The sequence below is a fragment of the Tachypleus tridentatus genome, chromosome 2 (genome assembly GCF_004210375.1).
Source record: "Tachypleus tridentatus isolate NWPU-2018 chromosome 2, ASM421037v1, whole genome shotgun sequence".
Lineage (NCBI taxonomy): Eukaryota > Metazoa > Arthropoda > Merostomata > Xiphosura > Limulidae > Tachypleus > Tachypleus tridentatus.
The window spans coordinates 27884390-27900050 of record NC_134826.1 but is presented as its reverse complement, the minus strand read 5'-3'; the positions used below and the strand labels follow the sequence as shown (position 1 = coordinate 27900050).

The 15661-nt window shown below is 35.6% G+C and overlaps 1 protein-coding gene across 2 annotated transcripts in view; it reads right to left on the bottom strand.

Annotated features, from left to right (window-relative positions):
- Positions 1–4340, bottom strand: part of LOC143239908 (uncharacterized) — a 62871-nt gene extending 58531 nt beyond the window's left edge. Inside the window, exon 1 of one of the 2 annotated variants that reach the window (XM_076481588.1) lies at positions 3935–4340. The gene's annotated coding sequence lies outside the window, so the exon portion shown is untranslated. The remainder of the gene's footprint in view (positions 1–3934) is intronic. The other variant, XM_076481560.1, reaches the window with a different exon arrangement.
- Between the last annotated feature and the right edge of the window lie 11321 nt (positions 4341–15661).

Below are 15661 nucleotides of genomic sequence, written 5' to 3'. Positions count from 1 at the left end.
TGTAGGATGAGAAAAGATTCCATTGTGAAGCAAGGAGGATCTAATAATTGATTGAGCCAAAATACATCAATTCTCTGTTTCATTATGTACCATAAATAAATGGGACTAAATTCCTGGAAGAATGGGATTAACCATCTCAGTTGCCTGTTTGACCAACAACTCTCTTATGACATGGAAACAGAGTTTGACTCTTCACGAATCTGTCAGAGGTAAAAATGCAACAAGCCGAACTCATATTGGTAGAGTAGTTGATGTAAATTGAATAACAAACCCTGAGGTCAGAACACAAAGTATCATGGATCCCTAGTGAAAGAACTTCAAATGTCCAGGAAGTGATGTAATTGTGCTCTCATTTCTCCCCCATGCCCCAGGATAGTCACTGATGCTGTTGCCATATGTCTGCCTAAACCAAAGATCCTTAATAATATGAATGAACCTTATTATGGGAACCAATAAATTCAGAAACAAAAGAAGTAGTCTGGAAAGTCAACAGGCTAGCACTTTCAAATTAGAACCTGAAAGACAAGAAACCAATGTTGATAAAATAGAATATAAATGGAAAGTATCAATTTGGAATTCTAATGTCTTTGAACTTCAGCAAACAAGGAATAGAGAAAAGGAACTTCCTGTAAGTTCTCGAGGACAGATGGTAAACAACACCTTTCTAACAAAAGCATCTCTACCCAATAAATCCCAACAACAAACTAGCCAGAAAACCAAAGAAAGAATGGAAAAAGATAATCTGACTGAGAGAGAAATCAGAAAAATGTAATGCATAATTATAAATGAAAAGATAACTGTTGAAACACTGACTCCGTTCAAATTCACAACATAAAAGTATATAACCACAACACTCTTATTGATAGAAACGTGTCAAATGTCTTGTTGAGAAAAGTGATTACATTATCTGAATGAGGTGCTTATATATAGTACCAGGATAGAGGGCACATTAAAGTTGGTAGAGAAATTTGCAAGTTAGAATTTGCCTAATGCATTCAAGTGCAGTATAAGAGACTGGAGCAAGCATTCTCAATGCTTAGATGGGCAAAGAATACTGGTAAATAGCTATAGTGTCAGCAGATGGTAAACATGTTTTGGTAAAAAGTGTTTCAATGTACATAATATCCTGAAGATAATTGGAAACTGCCCAGAACAAATGATGTTTGCAATAGATTTAATTATCAATAAGCACGATATACTGATACAGATGCTCCACAATGGCACAGCAAGATCTCTGTGGAATTATACCACTAGAAACTAGGTTTCAAAACTCATGGTGAGAAGAGCACAGACAGCCCTTCATACTTAATAACAAACAACTGTTACAGATTTTAAATCAGCATGTACTGTACCCAAACTTTTCTGAAAAAAAAATTCTTTATATTTCAGAAGCATAAAGTATCCCCTAAACTATAATCACTGTAAAAAAAAAAGGGTTTCCTTGTAATCACTCTGTACTTTAAATTACTGCTAAAAAACCATTATAGTAATAATTTATTTTATTAAATCTAAGTTAACAATGCATTGGTTTAGTTATTTGATGTTTGAGCTAAAAATGAAGTCTAATCCACATAGTAGAATAAGAATTATATAGTTTACTGTAACTAAACCAATATGAGAAGTGGATTCAGGTTTTTCAGAAAAGAGAGATCCAATGAACGAATATTGAAGAGCCTGAGTGAAAGGGGGCTTTTGCTGCTGAGAATACGAGGTTTTATGAAATATAATTTCCAGTAACTTCAGTCAATTCTTGCTGGTCACTCCCGTTAGCAAACTAGCAATAAGAAATCCAAATAACCAATACTTTCTGTTAACATCAAGAAGAATTTTTATTTCATTTGCAGAGTCCACTGATGATAAAGATATTGAAGTAACCCCCTGATTCAAGTTTTATTAAGTGTTGTTCATTGATGGGCTAGAGCAGTGGTTCCCAACCAGTGGTGCAAGATAACATTTGTTTTGGCCACCTTCACTTTTATTCTTAAATAAATAATTACTGTGAGGGGTGCGAGAACATATTAAAATTTTTTAGGGGTGCAGGGCATAAAAAAGGTTGGGAACCACTGGGCTAGAGAGATGAATAGACTGTCAGCCATAACAAGGAAAATGGCTCTGTCAAAGCTTGTGGTGGGTTTTAAAAAATCAATAATATTTTGAAAAAGAACTTTTATGGTTACTTTTAATATTTTTAACATATTAACAATGGTCAACCCCTTTTTAACAGAAAAATATGTGCATAATCTATCCTAAAACACTTGAATATAATGTTTCTATTACTTGAATCTATTTTGTCTCTGCAGATAGACATAAAATTTTTCTTTTTTTTTTTTCTTCTTCCACACTTTTCGAACAACAACCACTCCTTCACTTCTCAGCAGATTAACTTGAAATATGTTAGGGTTATATTTTGGTCAAATAGACCCAGATGCATTTTTTTCTTTTTTTCTATTTAAGCATTTTTAAGAATTTTATGGGTTGTCAATCAACTAAAAAATGTATATCTTGGGCTTCTGTTCAATCATAATTATAGTAATGATGATAAAAATTGGTAGAAACATTAATTTTTATAAGCCCTACACACTGATATACAAAGCATGTTTATATATGTCATTGTTGAAATAAAAGGAGGACATGTCTCATTGTCCCTTCTTGCAAATGACACCTATGCATAAATATAAATTACTGAATGCTGTACACTAATATAACAATATTGACTTTGTTTTATGTTACATAAGTATCAACACATCTAAATATTATCTCTTTCTCTGCTATAATGAAACACCAACTACCTTGTTCATGGTGTGATATTTCTTTGCTTGCATAGTTAGACACCAGTTTAATTGCTTGTGTTATAAATAAATAGACATAGGTACATTCCACTCAAGTGAAACTGTTGAAGCAATTTTTTTTAATTCATACAAATATACAATATTTATTAAAGTTTCATTGACAGAAATAGCACAAAACCAGTTTCCAGTTTGAAAGAGTTACTTAACATTGATAATTTATCACATTTGAGATATACAAACATTGTATATACTTTTCTGTTATGCTAAGTAACATTTTTTCCTTAGGATATTATGTGGTGACAATAATTTTTTTTTTCCTATCTCATGGTACGCAAATGCAAATTCACACTGTATTATCTATTGGTTTTCAAAGACAGTTGGTTTCATATGTCTTAGTAAAAGTAAAAGACTAAACATTAAAAAGTCATTCCATGAAAAGATGCTCCTTCAAATTCTCTGGTAGATTTTAAACATATCATATTCTGAAAGATCTGGCGACTCTAAACACATTACAAACCGTCAGTCTCCTTTCAGTAGGGTAATAAGTGCATTCACTATCTATCCCAGAAATCAACTGAACTGACTTGTTGAGTTTAACTGTTTCAAAATTTCACTTTGACGAAAATTGTTAATACAGTTATTAGAATTTTGTGCAATGACGGAAACATATTCTCATAGAAAACTGACTAAAATTAAGAATTGCTTTTAACATGATTTTAATTACGTTCACAGCTTAATTAGTTTCTTCTTTACAAAGAAAAAATAATGCAAAATAAACATAACATCTTAATATATTTCACACCAAACAAATAAAAATTACACAGCATTTTCTTAATAGATAATCAAAATGCAAGAGTAAAAAAACATAATTTGATTCACTGGAAATAAAACTGAACACCGTAACTTATACAAACACTTGGCGACTTTTCAAAAAGTAACGTTCATTGTTAAAGGTCACAAAATATATAACTCAATGAAACTATACCCTCATGTTTTCTTTCATTTCTATAACAGGATTATTAATCAAAACAGTAATTCCAAATGGGAAGTACAAATATGCATTTATTGAGAAAGTTCGTGTTACAGTTAAGCTTTCTGTTAAATAACCGCCAAAGTTAACAGTAATTATTGTATGTTAAACTTACCAATTTTGAAAAAGTTTCACAGGGTTTTAATTCAGAAATCTCCAACAACACGATCTTTAGGCCATATAATATAAGCAGAACAGGCAGTGGAAATGCATTCGCAGCCAGTGTATAGCTGTACTTTCTATATACAACGTTTACAATCTGTACAGTAATGACCGAAAAGTTTCATTCAATGGAAGTTCAAATCGATGTGGACGGAAATACGGTCAAATTTAGAACATCAGTTGTTGAGAAGATATAACTCTTCGCACATCGATGATACCTCGAACACGGCTTCTTATATTCACGGCTTCACAAATTACCGTTGTGACTTCAGAACAAAGAGAAAGAGAGCGATTTGAAAACCACTTTATCATTGGCGAGTTACAATCACGTGGCTTTCTCTATTCGCACACATTGGCACAAATTTTGTCCAAGGGCATACTAGGACGTTACTTGATAGACAAGCGGCTGTTGTATTAGTGCCCAATCCCCGATTACTGTTAGAGGAGCTATCGCTTGTCGCTCCGACACATACACCTAATACATATCTTGGATAAATGGACTTGGACAGTTTCTGTCATTGAATAACTATTCGCAATGACGCATACTTTCCGTTTATGGACATGATATTTTAGTAACGCTCATCACTGAGAAGTACTTACCATAACGAACTTCTATTCATAATTACAAGATAATTTTCTTCCGACTCTCACGACAATTTTAGGTTTCATCGTGCAAAAACGTAAACACGCGGTGATGAAAAAAGTATCAGGCTAATTCAATAGTGAATATCTTTTACAACTTTTATCACCATTAGCAAATAAATAAAAATATTTTCGGCACCAACAGAAATAGTTAAGTATATAAAAAGTGTTTACATACTTCATATTCAATTAAGTTTTGTTTTAACTGTTACTAAGCGAAAAGCTACATTATGAGGTAGCTGTATTGTGCCCACCGCTGGTATCGAAACCCGATTTTTAGTGTCGTAAGCTTGGTACTTGAGACTCACTGTTAGTTATTATTATTTTATAAAAGTAAAGGTGCTTTTATAATAAATAAACAGTGTAACAGTGGCTTGCACTTCAACACGGATATTTTGAAAATCCCTATTGTAATGTCAGCCACAAGCCTTTCGTCAGATTTGTTTGAATTTCGCGCAAAGCTATACGAGGGCTATCTGCGCTAGCCGTTCTTAATTTAACAGTGTAAGACTAGAGGGAAGGCAGTTAGTCATCACCACTCCCCGCCAACTCTTGTGCTACTCTTTTACCAACGAATAGTGGGATTGATCGTCACATTATAACGTCCTCACGGCTGAAAGGGCGAGCATGTTTGGTGCGACCGGGATTCAAACCCACGACCCTCAGAGTACGAGTCGAGTGCCTTAACCATCTGGCTATGCCAGGCCAATGCCAACGGCTTAGATAAATGGTTTTCGAATTCAATGAAGAAAAGATCGAATAGGCATACATCTTTAAAAGGCACACTTCATGTAAAAAATAAATAAAACATGGGGGACTGTATTCGAACAGTCAGCAAAATAATAGACAAGAATATAAATCGTATCAACTCAATGACAGAATGGATCCAATGTAATATTTCTATAAATCATTTAGAAGTAGAAATAACTATGAACTCATGAAGAAAACACTGTCTATAAATAAATATATTGTCCTTCATTTTGCAAGTCTTGAAGCTCAGGAAAGATACAGAAACAATCTTGTGCTAAAAATATGCTTTAAGGGTCTTTTTAATGCCTTACGACATGAATAATTAGAATCGATCTGTGCAACATTTTAATACTGGTAGACCCACCAAAACAAACGGTGTTTTAAACAAAACAGAACGATAAACGTTCCAAAATATCGTTCTGCATTTACTTCGTCTCCCGATTTAAAACACATTAAAAAGTATCTATTGTTAGAAAACTAATAAAAATGTCTTAAGGCATTCAGTTTTGCAAAAATCCAAAGAAACAACTAACAGTTATGAAATGTAACAAGGTTATTTGTAACGTCGTATGACATACACAGAACCGTTCTTCCGCATCGTAAGAATTGTTGTTGTTAGAAACAGTAAATAATGTTGAAAAGCGATAAGCATTGAGAATACACAGTAATAATGAAACTAAATCCTCTAGAAAAGACGTCAAAAAAGTTAGGCGTCAAAACCCGCAAAACAACACAGATGATCAGGATATTCAACTATGCTAAAAAAGGAGAAGAAAAAATAAGCCTGAAAAACAGCAAACATTACTTACTTGCTAACAAGGAAAGAGAGAAAAAATAAATAAATTATAGGAAATACAAAATAAACGAGAATACACGTTTTAGTAAAACTCTTGAGAAAGGACACCGAAAAGAACATAATGTACGTATCAAAAAGCATACGAAAAGTTATATAAACTGTTTATAACAATAACTACCTGCGAAAAACATTACGTACAAACATGTATAACTTAGGATCTTGAAACTTTTGCTATTTTCAAAGTACCAAACAAAATATGAGTGTCAAGAAGTGTAACCAGGCTATTCCTAAGGCCTAAAGACATGCATAATTATATGCTTTTCTCCTAGATTTCTTATAGTTATGTAAACTTCATAACAACTGTTGATATTAAATGGTATTCGAATACAATGAAAAAGAGAAAAAAAAACACGTAATGAGATAGCTAATTATGTATATCGTAAAGAAAACAGTAGGAAAACACAAAGTTTAGAACGAAATCTCGAATTGTTACTATAATATAAAAAGAGAGTTAAAAATGTTAAAGGTGACAGACAAGTTGTTAAACATGTCCAATAATTTACCTTCCGAAACCAAAATTAAATAAACCTTTAAAACAAGGGTTAAATGAGAAAAACAGGACGAGTGTTCTTAGGGTTTGATAAAAAGATATTGTTCTGGACTTGCGACAAAACTTGCGATTTCAGAAAACATAATGAAATGTGAAGAAATTGAAAAGGGCTATTCTTAATGTCTTCTCTTTTATGGTTTTCTTATTGTTTTTGTAATACTTGTTTAGGGTACAGAGCAAAACAGCTCCCTTCATATAAAAAGAGTTTGTTTGAATCGTTCTAAAAAATAAAAAAGCCCCCCAATGGCTCAGCGGTATGTCTGCGGAGTTACAACGCTAAAATCGGGTTTCGATACCTGTGGAGAACAGAGCACAGATAGCCCATTGTGTAGCTTTGTGCTTAATACAAAACAACAACAACAACGATCTAAAATCAAATGAAAAAATGGAGAAAACACAATAAACAATAGATAATTATAAAAATCCCACTTAACCGTATAAAAATACTAAATATATTAGGAAAACTTAAATCGTTACTTGCATACAGGAAACACTTTTAAAGAAAGCTAGATGATAAATTAAATAAATGTTAAATATAACTGATATTTTAATGACAGGGCTAAAGCCGATACAAACGCAACAAACATTCGTTTCTGTATAGAAATACCGTTCGGCATCTTGTGACTCTTAGATATAAAACACACCAAACAAAGAATCGAATATAAAAGTATGTAATAAGGCTATTTCGATTGTTTGTTTGTTTTAGAATTTCGCGCAAAGTTACTCGAGGGCTATCTGCGCTAGCTGTCTCTAATTTAGCAGTGTAAGACAAGAAGGAAGGCAACTAGTAATTACCACCCACCGCCAACTCTTGGGCTACTCTTTTCCCAACAAATAGTAGGATTGACCGTAACATTATAACGCGCCCAAGGCTGAAAGGGCGAGCATGTTTGGTGAGACCGGGATTCGAACTCGTGACCTTCAGATTACGAGTCGAACGCCTTAACCCACCTGCCCATGCCAGGCCTGCTAGTTTGAATGTCTCACATTTGTACTTGACTTTCTTAGAAAGATGTCATTCAGTTGGATTTTAGATAGAACTAGAAAAGCGATAAAAACTCATTAAAAAACAGATAATTATCAAATTTATGTAAAAAGTGACGAAACACCCGAAATCTAATAGCAAAACTAAAATTCCAATTTGGAAACAGAAAAGACGGATAAAGCGGTAGATAAGAATAGTATGCCACAAAATACGCAGGAGTGTAAAACGTATTCGATGAACGCTGCAAATTTAAAGAAATTTTTCCATGGTTAGCACTAACGGTAAAGTGAGGAAGAATACATTTCCGATTATGTAGTGAAATATCGTTATGTATCTTCTATGTCTCAGTCTCAAGTTTTACAAAATAAACAACAACACAGGTATGAAATGTAATAAAGTAATTTGTATTTTCTTATGATACGTACAGTTAGAACTGTTCTTCTGAAGTGACATCGGAAGAGTCGTTGTTCTTCGAAATGACTTATGTAAATCATGTTCAGAAGGAATGATGAGCATTGAGAAATCACAACAAACACATAGGACGATAATTTAGGGTCTTCTAACTATTGCGATTACAAAATACTAAACAAAGAATGAATGTCATCCCCTGCTGGGACAACGGTAAGTATTGGTATTTACAACGTTAAAAACATAGTTTCGATTCCCCTCGTGGAAACAGGAAATAGCCAGATATGGCTTTGCTGAAAGAAAAGCATACAAAGAATGAGTGTAAAAAAAATGTAACAAGGCTATTCCTAATGTCATAAGACTGCATAATTATATCCTTTCTGATCTCGTTTCTAATTCTTGTGTACAAACCGTAACAACTTTTGTTGTTAAAAAATAATATGTATAAATGTTTTTCTAAAGCAATATGTAAGTGTTTTCTTATGTTAAAACCACATCGCACTATCAGCCGCGTCCACTCGAAAGCAATGAAAAAATCGAAAAAACAAGTAAAACGATATCTTGTTTGTTTGCTTGTTTTTGAATTTCGTGCAAAGCTACTCGAGGGCTATCTGCGCTAGCCGTCCCTAATTTAGCAGTGTAAGACTAGAGGGAAGGCAGCTAGTCATCACCACCCACCGCCAACTCTTGGGCTACTCTTTTACCAACGAATAGTGGGATTGACCGTCACATTATAACGCCCTCAGGCTAAAAGGGGCGAGCATTTTTGGTGCGACCGGGATTCGAACACGCGACCCTCAGATTACGAGTCGAGCGCCTTAACCACCGGGCCTTTAGAATATGCATAATTAGATATCGTTATGGCACGGCATGGCCAGGTGGGTTTAGGCGTACGACTCGTAATCCGAGGGTCGCGTGTGCGAATCCCCCTCACATCTAACATACTCACCCTTTCAGCCATGGGGGTGTTATAATGTGACCATCAATCCCACTATTCTTTGGTAAAAGAGTAGACCAAGAGTTAGCGGAGGGTAGTGATGACTAGCTGCTTTCCTTCTAGTCTTACACTGCTAAATTAGGGACGGCTAGCCCAGATAGACCTCGTGTAGCTTTGCGCGAAATTCAAAACAGACCAAACCATATCGTAAAATTTGTGGGAAGACTCAAAATCTAATACCAAATCTCAAACTGTTACTTGAATACAGAAAACAGAGTTAAAGCATGCAAGAGGTGATAAACAAATTGTTAAACACGTACGATAATTTACATTCCGAAACAAAAATCATACAAACCTTTAAAACAAGGATTAAGTGCGAAAAATAGGACGAATGTTCTTCGGCATTTATATAGAGATATTGTTCTGAACTTCACAAAATTTGCGATTTCAGAGACAATAAAAAAAATGACTGTTCTTAATGTCTTCTGTTTTATGTCTTTCTTTTTGTGTTTGTAATACTTGTGTACAGAACAAAACACTTCTAAAGAGAGCTAGATAAGAATAATAAGTTAAATAAATATCAAATATACCAGATATTTCAATGTTTGGGCCAAAAGTAATATAAACACACAGGTGTTTCTGTATAAAAAAAATATTGTTCAGCATGTTGTAACTCTTTCGATATCAAACACACCAAACAAAGTAGAGGAAGCAATAAAAATCTGTAAAAAAAGAAGACAATTATTAAATTCATATAAAAAGTGACGAAACATTCGAAATCTAATAGAAAAACTAAAATTCCTACTTGGATACAGAAAAGACGGATAAAGCGGTAGATGAGAATAGCATGTCATAAAATACTCACAAATGATAAACACAGTCAATAAACGTTGAAAATTTATAGAAATTTTCCCATGAGTAGCATTAACAATAAAGTGAGGAAGAACACACTTCCTTTTACCTAGTGAAATATCGTTCTGAATTTTGCAAAAAGCAACAGAAAGAGTTCACAATTATGAAATATAATAAAGTATTTGGTAATGTCTTATAATATGCACAACTGGAATCATTCTTCCTTATCAAATTATTTAAATAATATTTGACAATAATGATAAGTGTTGAGAAAACACGACAAATATACACGTGTTTCTCTACAGGACAATGAAATCGGTTCTAATTATACTTCTTATAAGACATTAGAAACATCCTTGGCACCGTTCTTATCACAATATTGTTTGTGTGGTGTTTCCTAAACCTGGAGATTTGTAAGATGACGAATGATGTGTCTGTTTTTAAACGTATGTGTATTTTTCCTGATTTTCACAGTTGTTTCTAGATATGTATATTTATATAACGTTGGATTCATTCTTTGGATGATATATCTTTTATTCTCTTGTCGATTGTTTTCCTTATTATTCACATATAGTTTCATTGTGTCGTCTTTTCTGTATTCTTTCTAGATTTAGTGTTCTCAAAGATTTATAAGAATCCATTACCTTTATCTTTCAATTAGAAATTAATTGCAACAGCAACATTTGTTGTTATATACATAATTACAAACTCAATAAGACAGCTTATAATTCTAACTGTTTCTCTTATACGTGTGAAAGTAAAGTGTGTACTTCTTGACGTTACCATTAACGGTGATCACGCATAATTTACATAAATTGAATAAGTTTAACACTCTTGTCAATAACGTGTTATTGACCTCCTTCGTGATAGGGATAGGGGCTTGTAATTATTCCCCTTGAACGAGGGTGCATGGAATAATGGAACAGGATCTCGGTTCTATTTTGTTGGTTTTCGGAACAAGGAATCAGTGTGTGATTGCCCCTGTCCGGTAGGACTGGGTAACCCGTTGAACCTCCTTCGTGATAGGGATAGGGGCTTGTAATTATTCCCCTTGAACGAGGGTGCATGGAATAATGGAACAGGACCTCGGTTCTATTTTGTTGGTTTTCGGAACAAGGAATCAGTGTGTGATTGCCCCTGTCCGGTAGGACTGGGTAACCCGTTGAACCTCCTTCGTGATAGGGATAGGGCTTGTAATTATTCCCCTGAACGAGGGTGCATGGAATAATGGAACAGGACCTCGGTTCTATTTTGTTGGTTTTCGGAACAAGGAATCAGTGTGTGATTGCCCCTGTCCGGTAGGACTGGGTAACCCGTTGAACCTCCTTCGTGATAGAGATAGGGGCTTGTAATTATTCCCCTTGAACGAGGGTGCATGGAATAATGGAACAGGACCTCGGTTTTATTTTGTTGGTTTTCGGAACAAGGAATCAGTGTGTGATTGCCCCTGTCCGGTAGGACTGGGTAACCTGTTGAACCTCCTTCGTGATAGGGATAGGGGCTTGTAATTATTCCCCTTGAACGAGGGTGCATGGAATAATGGAACAGGACCTCGGTTCTATTTTGTTGGTTTTCGGAACAAGGAATCAGTGTGTGATTGCCCCTGTCCGGTAGGACTGGGTAACCTGTTGAACCTCCTTCGTGATAGGGATAGGGCTTGTAATTATTCCCTTGAACGAGGGTGCATGGAATAATGGAACAGGACCTCGGTTCTATTTTGTTGGTTTTCGGAACAAGGAATCAGTGTGTGATTGCCCCTGTCCGGTAGGACTGGGTAACCCGTTGAACCTCCTTCGTGATAGGGATAGGGGCTTGTAATTATTCCCCTTGAACAAGGGTGCATGGAATAATGGAACAGGACCTCGGTTCTATTTTGTTGGTTTTCGGAACAAGGAATCAGTGTGTGATTGCCCCTGTCCGGTAGGACTGGGTAACCCGTTGAACCTCCTTCGTGATAGGGATAGGGGCTTGTAATTATTCCCCTTGAACGAGGGTGCATGGAATAATGGAACAGGACCTCGGTTCTATTTTGTTGATTTTCGGAACAAGGAATCAGTGTGTGATTGCCCCTGTCCGGTAGGACTGGGTAAACCCGTTGAACCTCCTTCGTGATAGAGATAGGGGCTTGTAATTATTCCCTTGAACGAGGGTGCATGGAATAATGGAACAGGACCTCGGTTCTATTTTGTTGGTTTTCGGAACAAGGAATCAGTGTGTGATTGCCCCTGTCCGGTAGGACTGGGTAACCCGTTGAACCTCCTTCGTGATAGAGATAGGGGCTTGTAATTATTCCCCTTGAACGAGGGTGCATGGAATAATGGAACAGGACCTCGGTTTTATTTTGTTGGTTTTCGGAACAAGGAATCAGTGTGTGATTGCCCCTGTTCGGTAGGACTGGGTAACCCGTTGAACCTCCTTCGTGATAGGGATAGGGGCTTGTAATTATTCCCCTTGAACGAGGGTGCATGGAATAATGGAACAGGACCTCGGTTCTATTTTGTTGGTTTTCGGAACAAGGAATCAGTGTGTGATTGCCCCTGTCCGGTAGGACTGGGTAACCCGTTGAACCTCCTTCGTGATAGGGATAGGGGCTTGTAATTATTCCCCTGAACGAGGGTGCATGGAATAATGGAACAGGACCTCGGTTCTATTTTGTTGGTTTTCGGAACAAGGAATCAGTGTGTGATTGCCCTTGTCCGGTAGGACTGGGTAACCCGTTGAACCTCCTTCGTGATAGAGATAGGGGCTTGTAATTATTCCCCTGAACGAGGGTGCATGGAATAATGGAACAGGACCTCGGTTCTATTTTGTTGGTTTTCGGAACAAGGAATCAGTGTGTGATTGCCCCTGTCCGGTAGGACTGGGTAACCCGTTGAACCTCCTTCGTGATAGAGATAGGGGCTTGTAATTATTCCCCTTGAACGAGGGTGCATGGAATAATGGAACAGGACCTCGGTTCTATTTTGTTGGTTTTCGGAACAAGGAATCAGTGTGTGATTGCCCCTGTCCGGTAGGACTGGGTAACCCGTTGAACCTCCTTCGTGATAGGGATAGGGGCTTGTAATTATTCGTGCCGGACCGTACCCATATCCGCAGCAGGTCTCCAAGGTGAACAGCCTCTAGTCGATAGAACAATGTAGGTAAGGGAAGTCGGCAAAACGGATCCGTAACCTCGGGACAAGGATTGCTATAAAAAAAAATTTAAAATAAAATTATTTTTTTATATACAGGGCACACGACAGGCAAAACTTTCGGCGCCTGTCGTGTGAAAGTGGGTTTTCTCGGGGCACTCCCGTTTCCCCCCACATCAAAATCTTTAGGCATTGGATTTCTAGATCCCAGCCCAGGCAACTCTTTTGCCAGACCCTGAATCGTGCCGTTTGATTTGATCTGGATTTGAATGAATTATATTCATGTTCACATCTGCCCAACTTCTTCCTTTCGGGACAGGTCCCGGCCTTTCTTTCCACTGCTGCCTTTGCCTCCACCCAAAACAACATTTAGAGAGACATCCTCCACCCAAAAAAGTCAAGAATAATAACAATAATTAATTTATTAAATAAAATAATAATAATAAAAAAAAAAAACTACCACTTAATCTTAATAACAATCCACGAAATGGGACGAAGAGGAACCACAACGTTCCTGAACACCCCGGTTGGAGAGAGAACTCTTCTGATTTCTCTCTCTCTAAACTGAACCCCTGCCACGTTAGTTTAGTTTTTAGTTTTAGTCTCTTGTCAATTTCTCTCGTCTATCGTTCTCTCACAGTTACTGCTGTATCCAAGTAGGACACAGAATTATATCTCTGTATTAAAATCAGAGTGTCTTTATCGTGCTTTTCGCTCTTATTACTTGTTTTAAAGTTTTGTATAATCGTACACTTGTTTTCTCGCTTCGTCTCATTGTATTCGAAAAACATTTATACAAGTTCTTTCTAATAACAACAGTTGTGATGGTATGTACACAAGTGTTAAAAACCCTAGAAAAAAGGATATAATATGCATATCTTATGGCATTATGAATAGCATTATTACATTTCTTGACACTCATTCTGTGTGTTTGTGTGTGTTTTACTTATAACAAAGTCATATGTGGCTATCTGGTGTCTCCATGAAAGGAATCTAAACCCTGATTTTAGCGTTGTAAATCCGGAGACAATACTCATTCTTTCTTTAATATTTAGTAATAGCAAAAGTCACGAGATTCCTGTGCAATTAATTTCTAATTGAAAGATAAAGGTAATGGATTCTTATAAATCTTTGAGAACACTAAATCTAGAAAGAATACAGAAAAGACACAATGAAAATCAGGAAAAATACACATACGTTTAAAAACAGACACATCATTCGTCATCTTACAAAGCTCCAGGTTTAGGAAACACCACACAAACAATATTGTGCTAAGAACAGCGCCAAGAATGTTTCTAATGTCTTATAAGAAGTATAATTAGAACCGATCTTTTCAAAATGCTACTGCTAGTGTACCCACTAAAATAAATGTTTTGTTTTTCAACGGCTTATATATACAGAATAGTTACAAACAGAAAACAAATACATTAAGGGATAACTAATTAGAAAAACTATAAAGTATAATGAAGATAAAAAATCATATTATAAAGTGCATGAATTGAGCCTTCGGTACAGCAAAAAACATAAAACAAAGCTGGGTGAAATAGTCCGTAAAAATTAAATCATTCAGAAAATAATCAGATAAAGAAAATACGAAAACTTGATGCAAAAAACTAGAAAGCGGTTTATTTTTTCTTTTATGGAGAACTTGTAAAAGAGCTAAAAAAGTTCACGTACTGATAATTAGGGTGAGAAACACCTATCAAGTATAATTAAGAATATTAACTCAAAATAAAAAGTACCCCGAAAGCGTTATCTGTGAAAGAAAACACGAACGGATATAATGAAATGTCACCTCCCCGTGGCACAGTGGTATGTATATCTGCGGACTCATAACATTAACAACCTAGTATCTATACCACTTGGTGGGCAGAGCATAGATGGCCATTGTGTAGATTTTGTGCTTAGTTCTAAACAAACCAAACCATAATGAAATGTCGTTCTGAATTTTTCTCCTTACTGATTTCAAACACATATTAATATAAAATAATTTGTAGTCATGAAAAGTAATAAAACACGTTAGTTGAAACTCAGGTACAGAACACACACTAATCAGTCCCAGTTGTTGACACTAGTTCGTAAGTAATAGATATGAAGAGAATAGAAAATTAATATCTAGAGAAAAAGTAATTAGACCATGAAAACACGTAAAATGTTAGTTAGCTCGATAGAGCTATGTATATATATAACAATAGTAACTAAGATATAAGGAAGCTTTTCAAATCATAATGCCTGGTGATATGTATAAGCGTTTTCTTAGGTCGGTAACTGTTGTGTAAACGTGTCGCTATTGCCAGGAACTTATATAAATGGTTCTCGAATTAAATGAAAAAAAGAAAGAGAACTCGCAAATCTGTAAGGAAAAGAATAAAACTAAGAGAAACCATAAAGATACAGAAAAGACAAAAAAAGATTGTGGACAATCTGCAAAACAAAAGACAAGAGTAAAAGAGATACAAACTCATCCAAAGAATGAAACCAATGTTATACAAATTATGCACCATTATAAATATCTGTGATGCACAGATATATTTTCTATCTTGAAAGTCTTGAGGCTTACAAAACTGTA